This window comes from Acomys russatus, chromosome 9, assembly GCF_903995435.1.
Source record: "Acomys russatus chromosome 9, mAcoRus1.1, whole genome shotgun sequence".
Lineage (NCBI taxonomy): Eukaryota > Metazoa > Chordata > Mammalia > Rodentia > Muridae > Acomys > Acomys russatus.
Window position 1 is genome coordinate 64,563,194 of NC_067145.1, and position 9,219 is coordinate 64,572,412.

Sequence of the window (9,219 nt, forward strand, 5' to 3'; positions counted from 1 at the left end):
GGAACTAAAATGGGGCATCTAAATTGAGAGCAGTAGCTCCATTCGAAAGTTGCAATATATTTAATAACTATAGCTTCTCTTTCCTTTAGCATGTACCATTGCTGCCAGCTGAGTGACTGAGATGCCTATGGGAGCCCTAAAATGGCGATAAGCTGCTAGTGCAGTGCATTCCAATGTGAGCGGTGTCCTGCTGCACATCAATAAAGCACTTAAACTCATCAATATAGTAACAGATGCAGCGACACACTATCCAGGTCCCCATAAATCTCTATATCTTGATCCACTCTACTAAAGATGCTTCCGAATCAAGATTAAAGGTGCTTGGGGTGAAAACAGTGCCTTGGCTACATGGCGGTTTAGCATGCATGTATTATTTAGCCAGTTGGAAATGCTCCAATGCAAAACTAGATCAAGGATGCTGTTTGTCCTTGTTAATACTTTTACTGTGTTAGTCAGCTACCGTGAATGCACAGAAAACATCACTAAAGAAAAAAAACAGAGCTGCTCTCCCAATCAAAGACCTGTACGATGTCTAGAAGTAAAGATTTCACGTTACTTCCACCACATGCCACAGGGCCATTTAAGCAAAATGTTAAGTCTTAAAAGATCCATTTCCATCAAATTGGCTTTCACTGAAATGCTTTTTTTTTTTTAAATTAAAAATACACTATTTTTGAGTACACAGAACATTAGAGCTTTGTATATCTGGGCTGTACACACACACACACACACACACACACACACACACACACACACACACACACACACACACACTTCCCTCTGTCTGGCTTTAACTTAGCGTGGCTGGCTTTGATTAGTTTAGCATAACCCTAGTTAATACCCACATTCCAATATATTCTACAAAACGCATTGGATTTAAAGCTGTTTGAAAACAAGATGCTCCAGGTCACAGTACAGGCTGAGAGAGATGAGCAGCACTTCTTGAAGGACCAATCCCTTGGCACTCGAACATGCTGCCTTGTTTGGATAAAGGACACTGCCGAGGGGCTTACATTAGGGTAGTCAGATGGGAAGATAGTCCGACTCGTCCAGGCCGGTTTGTACCGCATATGGGGAGACCTGTGACCCCCCATATAGGGGAAAGAGTGTGGAGGCATGGATTTAAACGATACACCCACAAGTCCAGGGAAGCTGGCAGCCCCAGGAGCTGGAGGAAACAAGGAAGTGCTTCTTCCCTATAGCCTCCCGTGCAGTCCTGCTGTGCATGGCTGTGGGTTGCTGTCCTCCAGGACCACAAACCGAACACCTTCTCATCATTTGTAGATACCTATTCTATGGAACTCTCTTTTTTTAAAAAATTTTTTATTAATTTATTCTTGTTACATCTCAATGGTTATCCCATCCCTTGTATCCACCCATTCTTCCCTCCCTCCCATTTTCCCCTTATTCCCCTCCCCTATGACTGTTCCTGAGGGGGATTTCCTCCCCTGTATATGCTCATAGGGTATCAAGTCTCTTCTTGTAACCTGGCTATCCTTCCTCTGAGTGCCACCAGGTCTTGAAACTGGGACAGAGGGGAGGACATCCTATTGGGGCTCTAGATGAGAGAAGCATGGGAGAATAGCAAAGTAGAAGAATCCAGAGGGTCCTAGAAACCTACAAGTAGAACATTATGATAGGCAGATTTGGGCCCAGGGGTCCCACTCAAACTAAGGCACCAGCCAAGGACAATACAGGCGGTAAACTTTAAACCCCTACCCAGATCTGTGGAACTTTCTTACAGTCACAATAGAAAGCAAATGCGCAGTATTTTATAGTTTCCTTAAAATTCAAACTACAATAATGAAGGAGACATATGTGCATGAGTGTGTGTGTGTGTGTATGTGTGTCTATATCTCCTTAATAAAACAAGAAAAAGCTGAAGTCTTCAGTAAAAAGTGCATTTTGCTGTCTAGAAAACTATGCTAGAGTGTAGAGATTAGGATGCACACTACCGTCCAACACTGGCAAACAGTATTAAATATGTAGGTGATTTAAGCAAATCCTCAATAGTCCTTGCGTCACAAATATGTCTGTCAGATATATTGTGCCAGAAGGCTGAAGAAGATGCTCCAACATAATAGAGAGTTTTGGGTGACTATTCAGATAACAAACTGTCTCTGTCATCTCATCTGAGAAGCTACTAACCTGCACTCTCCGCATACTCAGGTAATCAAGTTTATTCCTTCTCAAGTCTCTGAAGGAGTTGAAGACCAGGTAGTTTAGTTTTACAGTTAAGTTTAGTTGTTTAAGGGTTAAGATGTTTTTATGTCTAGATGTCTTAAGTTGATAATGACAAGATGTGATGGAGATTTTAGATGCACCAAGATAGGAATGATGTTTTCTTCAAGGCTGTCAAATACAAATAGACAAAACACTAAGAATGTAACATTTATGTAATTCCTGGTTGTGTCATGCTTTTTCTTGCTATAGGTAGTTTATTGTATATATGTGTAATAATATAATTGTATATGTAAAAATGTTTAAAATATGTAGGTGACATTTTGAATGGAATAAAGAATTACATGTAAATAATCCAGCACCTCAGTTTGCCCTGCCCACATACTCCAGCGCCTCAGTTTGCCCTGCCCCACATACTCCAGCGCCTCAGTTTGCCCTGCCCACATACTCCAGCACCTCAGTTTGCCCTGCCCACATACTCCAGCGCCTCAGTTTGCCCTGCCCACATACTCCAGCGCCTCAGTTTGCCCTGCCCACATACTCCAGCGCCTCAGTTTGCCCTGCCCACATACTCCGCTGGCACTAGAAGGAGGTTAGCTATGAGGATCCACACATTTTTAGTTACTTTTAAACAGTAAGGAGAAGACATGAAGCTGGGGAGAGTAGTGAGATCAGAGTGGACCTGGGAGAGTTAGTGAGAGAATAACTGGTGCAAGTGATGAAAGCACTGTATGACACCGTTAAAGAATTACTACAAACGCTTTTTGAAGAGTTAAATGTAAATCTTACTTGAAAGCACATACTGTATGACACTGTTAAAGAATTACTACAGACGCTTTTTGAAGAGTTAAATGTAAATCTTACTTGGATCACATTTAAATCTTCTTGCCTCATATAATTTAGATGCTACTGTTCATATTTTAGTTACATTAAATATTTTCTCTTCATTTCTATTCCTACATTGTAATATTGTCCATTACACATCTATATTTTTTGGAGATTCCCAGCTCCTGTCCACACAATTCTGATCTTCCCTTATTTGGGACATCATATGCAGTATTCTAAATGTGGCATGTGTCCTACTTTACATTATACTTCTGGTTTATTTTTTTCCAATGTTAGATAAAATGGTCATTATTTTGCAAAATTAATTTTAAATCTGATTTCAATTTCCTTTATTTGTCATGAATAACATGGGTGGAGATTCACTTTCTGGCATGCATAGTCAATTTGTATTCAATTGGTAATTATTCATTCTAGTACAACTCCCAAATGATTAACATGAGAAATATTAAAGATAGCTAGGAATTTAGCTTATAAAACACACTCTCTCTCTCTCTCTCTCTCTCTCTCTCTCTCTCTCTCTCTCTCTCTCTCTCTCTCTCTCTCTTTGCACAGTTTGGTTCCAGGAAGTTAGCGATTTTGGTCATCTTCTGCCTTTACAATTCCTCATGCCAAAGAGGAATCCTTAGCTCAATCAGCTACCGGAGCCCAGAATTACTTTAATTTTTAAAAAAGAGCAGAGTTTCCTCATTTCTCACCTATTTCTTTCTACTTTAAATTAGCTTCCTACAAATAAATAGACTCTTGTTCAATGTCTACTTAGCTCCCCACAAAGTTAGTTACCACAAAGAGAGTCTCTAAGTCATTGATCTCACCTCTATTTAATTAACGTTGTAAATACAGTGTGTGTGTGTGTGTGTGTGTGTGTGTGTGTGTGTTGTACAGGTGTGCTGACTGCACCCATGTGCAGATATGCATCTTCTATTGCACTGGCAGAGCCAGAGGAGGACTTTGGGTGCCCTGCTCCATCACTCTCTGTGTTTTCCCCTAAGCCAGGGTCTCTCACTGAACTTAGAGCTCGGCTGGCTGCCAGCTAGCCTTAGCAATCCTCCTGCCTCAGAACGTGCAGGCCTGGTGTGACAGGCTACAGGCAAGTGTGTGACCACACCCAGCTTCCTCTGTGGATACTAGGGATTCAAACTCTGGTTCCCATGGTTTTATCCACTGAGCTATCACCCCCTGCCATAATAGAAATGTTTTAGGCAAGACACCTGATTGGGTGTAGGCTCTCCCGGTTCTCAATGATGTGTTAACAACTGAGTCAATCCAGTGTAAGAACAAGCGATAAACTTTTATTACTGAGGCAAAGCCGTTGTACTCCTCTGAAACGCTCTCTAACCTTAATTGAAAACCCGAGAGAGGCATTCACATCTAAAACCAGCCCGTCAACATTTCAAAGTTAACTCTGTATAGCAAGTAAACGGCTGCATTGGAGTGCCCCCCAAACCCCAATTTTTATCCAGTAATGAGCAGTTAGGAAGCCTGTGTTTTATGTGGTCCAAATTTAACAGAAACTCAAGAGTCATTATTAATCACAAGTGTTTGAGCGGGACCCCTGGGCCCAAATCTGCCTATCATATTGTTCTACTTGTAGATTTCTAGGACCTTTGGATCCTTTTATTTTGCTGTTCTCCCATGCGTCTCTCATTTAGAGTCCCAATAGGAGCCTTCCCCTCTGTCCCAGTTTCCTGGTAGTGAAGGCTTTCGTGGACATGCCCCTTGGGCTAGTATGCAGATATAAGTGAGTATAACCATTTGATTCTTTCTGCTTCTGGGTTAACTCACTCATTATGATCATTTCTAGGCACCAGCCAAGGACAATACAGGAGGTAAACTTAAACCCCTTCCCAGATCTAGCCATGGTCAGAATATTCTCCACAGTTGAGTGGAGAGTTTGATACGACTTTTCTCACGTACTCTGGTGCCTCACATTTGACCATGTCCCCTGGAGGGGGAGACCTGGTGGCACTCAGAGGAAGGACAGCAAGTAGCCAAGAAGAGACTTGATACCCTGAGAACTATATAGGGGGACGTAATCCCCCTCAAGAACAGTCATAGGGGAGGGGAATAATGGAAAATGGGGGGGGGGAAGAATGGGAGGATACAGGGATGGGATAACATGAGATGTAACAAGAATAAATTAATAAAAAAAAGGAAAAAAATTATCACAAGGTTAACATGAGTTTTCAAGGGACTGTTGGAAAGTCCTTTGGGGAAGCCTAGTGAATGCTCATGTTAGGCACCATCTAGCAGGACCAAGCTCCACGATCAGGACCCAGGTCCAGCGCTTCGGTTGGTTATTCATGGATCCTACTAGACTATGAGTGTGAAGATAGAGTGCTTTGCCAATAAGACTGTTTCACAACTACAAAACCCCTAGACTCATGGAAAGTACTTTAAAGGGAAAGTGATAGGACAATGATGTTGTGCGAGGGAAATTCAGGCATTACAAGTCTTGGCGAGGGCTGTACCAGGGTGCAGTGGGCACAGGAGAGAGGAAGGCGGAGCTGGTGGAGGAACACTGGAAGATGCCTTTGAAGTTTCCTTGGTGAGGGGCTGTACCAGTGGTCCAGTGGGCACAGGAGAGAGGAAGGCGGAGCTGGTGGAGGAACACTGGAAGATGCCTTTTTAAGTTTCCTTGGTGAGGGGCCGTACCAGTGGTCCAGTGGGCACAGAGAGAGGAAGGCGGAGCTGGTGGAGGAACACTGGAAGAGCCTTTGAAGTTTCCTTGGTGAGGGGCCGTACCAGTGGTCCAGTGGGCACAGGAGAGAGGAAGGCGGAGCTGGTGGAGGAACACTGGAAGATGCCTTGAAGTTCCTTGGTAGGGGGCCGTACCAGTGGTCCAGTGGGCACAGGAGGAGGACGCGGAGCTGGTGGAGGAACACTGGAAGATGCCTTTGAAGTTTCCTTGGTGAGGGGCCGTACCAGTGTCCAGGGGCACAGGAGAGAGAAGGCGGAGCTGGGGAGGAACACTGGAAGCTGCCTTTGAAGTTTCCTTGGTGAGGGGCTGTACCAGTGGTTCCAGTGGCACAGGAGAGAGGAAGGCGGAGCTGGTGGAGGAACACTGGAAGATGCCTTTGAAGTTTCCTTGGTGAGGGGCCGTACCAGTGGCCATTGGGCACGGGAGAGGAAGCGGAGCTGGTGGAGGAACACTGGAAGATGCCTTTGAAGTTTCCTTGGTGAGGGGCTGTACCAGTGGTCCATGGGCACAGGGGAGAGGAAGGCAGAGCTGGTGGGAGGAACACTGGAAGATAACTTTGAAGTTTCCTTGGTGAGGGCTGTACCAGTGGTCCAGTGGGCACAGGAGAGAGGAAGGCGGAGCTGGTGGAGGAACACTGGAAGATGCCTTTGAAGTTTCCTTGGTGAGGGGCTGTACCAGTGGGCACAGGGGAGAGGAAGGCGGAGCTGGTGGAGGAACACTGGAAGATGACTTTGAAGTTTCCTTGTGAGGGGCTGTACCAGTGATCCAGTGTGCATAGGGGAGAGGAAGGCAGAGCTGGTGGAGGAACACTGGAAGATGCCTTTGAAGTTTCCTTGGTGAGGGGCTGTACCAGTGGTCCAGTGGGCACAGGAGGAGGAGGCAGAGCTGGTGGAGGAACACTGGAAGATGCCTTTGAAGTTCCTTGGTGAGGGGTTTGTACCAGTGGTCCAGTGGGCACAGAGAGAGGAAGGGGAGCTGGTGGAGGAACACTGGAGATGCCTTTGAAGTTTCCTTGGTGAGGGGCTGTACCAGTGGTCCAGTGGGCACAGGAGAGGAAGGCGGCTGGTGGAGGAACACTGGAGATGCCTTTGAAGTTTCCTTGGTGAGGGGCTGTACCAGTGGGCACAGGAGAGAGGAAGGCGGAGCTGGTGGAGGAACACTGGAAGATGCCTTTGAAGTTTCCTTGGTGAGGGGCTGTACCAGTGTCCAGTGGCACAGGGGAGAGGAAGGCAGAGCTGGTGGAGGAACACTGGAAGATGCCTTTGAAGTTTCCTTGGTGAGGGGCTGTACCAGTGGTCCAGTGGGCACAGGGGAGAGGAAGGCAGAGCTGGTGGAGGAACACTGGAAGATGCCTTTGAAGTTTCCTTGGTGAGGGGCTGTACCAGTGGTCCAGTGGGCACAGGAGAGAGGAAGGCGGAGCTGGTGGAGGAACACTGGAAGATGCCTTTGAAGTTTCCTTGGTGAGGGGCTGTACCAGTGGGCACAGGGGAGAGGAAGGCGGAGCTGGTGGAGGAACACTGGAAGATGCCTTTGAAGTTTCCTTGGTGAGGGGCTGTACCAGTGATCCAGTGGGCATAGGGGAGAGGAAGGCAGAGCTGGTGGAGGAACACTGGAAGATGCCTTTGAAGTTTCCTTGGTGAGGGGCTGTACCAGTGGTCCAGTGGGCACAGGGGAGAGGAAGGCGGAGCTGTGGAGGAACACTGGAAGATGCCTTTGAAGTTCCTTGGTGAGGGGCTGTACCAGTGGTCCAGTGGCACAGGAGAGAGGAAGGCGGAACTGGTGGAGGAACACTGGAAGATGCCTTTGAAGTTTCCTTGGTGAGGGCTGTACCAGTGGGCACAGGAGAGAGGAAGGCAGCTGGTGGAGGAACACTGGAAGATGCCTTTGAAGTTTCTTAAGAAGAAGGAAGAACGAAGAAGGCACATACTAGAAACCGTTAGAACTGGAGTATTGTGGGTTGTTGGGTGGGCCAATTCTGAGCTGCGTGTTTTTGTGCTGGGAACTGATTACCACAGTTCCCTGAAGAGCAAAAGTGCCTGTTACCACTGACCCATGCTTCTTCCTCTCCTAAGGATAACTCTTCCAAAATTGGACAGAGGCACATGTTGAGAGGGAACCTACCCAGCTTTTAATTGGCTATTACAAAGGTTAGATAGGGTCAGGGAATTTTTATCTGTGGAAAAAATCATACAATTATAGCAAAGGGTTAAGTTCATATTCATGATATAGTTAATGACATATCTGATGAGTTGGAGTTAACCAATTTAAATATAATGGATGGTTTTCTAGGAATGATGATTTTAAGCATTTTGGACGCGCACGGTTCCCCAACTGCAGTCAATTTAGTCTGTTGTGCTGACTTGGTAAAGTTCTCTGAGAGGTTGTATTATGAGTTTCATCAGTGGATTTACCATTGTAATTTGTTGATTTTATGACTGCGTTTATCAGTGAACTAGAGTTGTATTTGGCGTAAATACATCATGTATAAGTTGTAGGACAATGAGGAGGAACGCCATTGTAACTAGAAAAAAAACAGGTGATAACGTTGCGTGGCATCACATGGGGCCATAGCTTTATGGCCACTGGAAGCTCAAGTCTGCCAAAATTGTGCATGAGAAAGGTCCCGGAAGAATAAAAAACCAGTGTCAAATATTAAAACTTTCATAAAAAATATGGGTCGCCAGACCCTCTTCAAACCACCACCTTAATGATCCTATTAGGTCGGAACGTGCTTCGTGTCTTCACCGTGGGTGGTAGCACTCCTGTGTGGGACAGGATTCAGGATAACAGGATACATATAACACTAAGTAAGTAAACGGCCAAAGCGTTCGACAAGCAATGTGCATGTTTGTAGAGCTTGGATAAAGGAAGGAACTAAATGGGCATCTAAATGAGGGCATAGCCTCCATTCGAAATTGAAATTTTTGCAAAAATAGTATTTAATAACTATAGATCTCGATTTCTTAGATGTCCCAATGCTGCCAGCGAGTGACCGAGAGGCCATGGGAGCCCTTAAAATGGCGATAGAAGCTCTATAGCAAGTGCATTCCAATGTGACGGGTGCCTGCTGCAATATCAATAAAGCACTTAAACTCATCAATAAGTACAGAGCAGCGACAGCACTATCCAAAGGTCCCTATATAAATCTCTATACTTGAATCACTGCTCTAATAAGAGGCTAGCAATCAAGATTAAAGGTGCTTGCTTGGGGTTGAAAAAAAAACAGTTGCCCTTGGCTACATGCGGTTTAGCTGCATTGTATTATTTAGCAGTTGGACATGACTTCCAATGCAAAACTGAGATCAAGTGCGCTGTTTGGCCTTGTTAATTACTTTTACTGTGTTAGTCAGCTACCGTGAATGCACAGAAAAACATCACTACAAGAAAAAAAACAGAGCTGCTCTCAATCAAAGACCTGTACGATGTCTTAGAAGTAAGATTGCTCCATTACTTCCCCACACATCCACAGGCCATTTAAGCGAAATGTAAGTCCT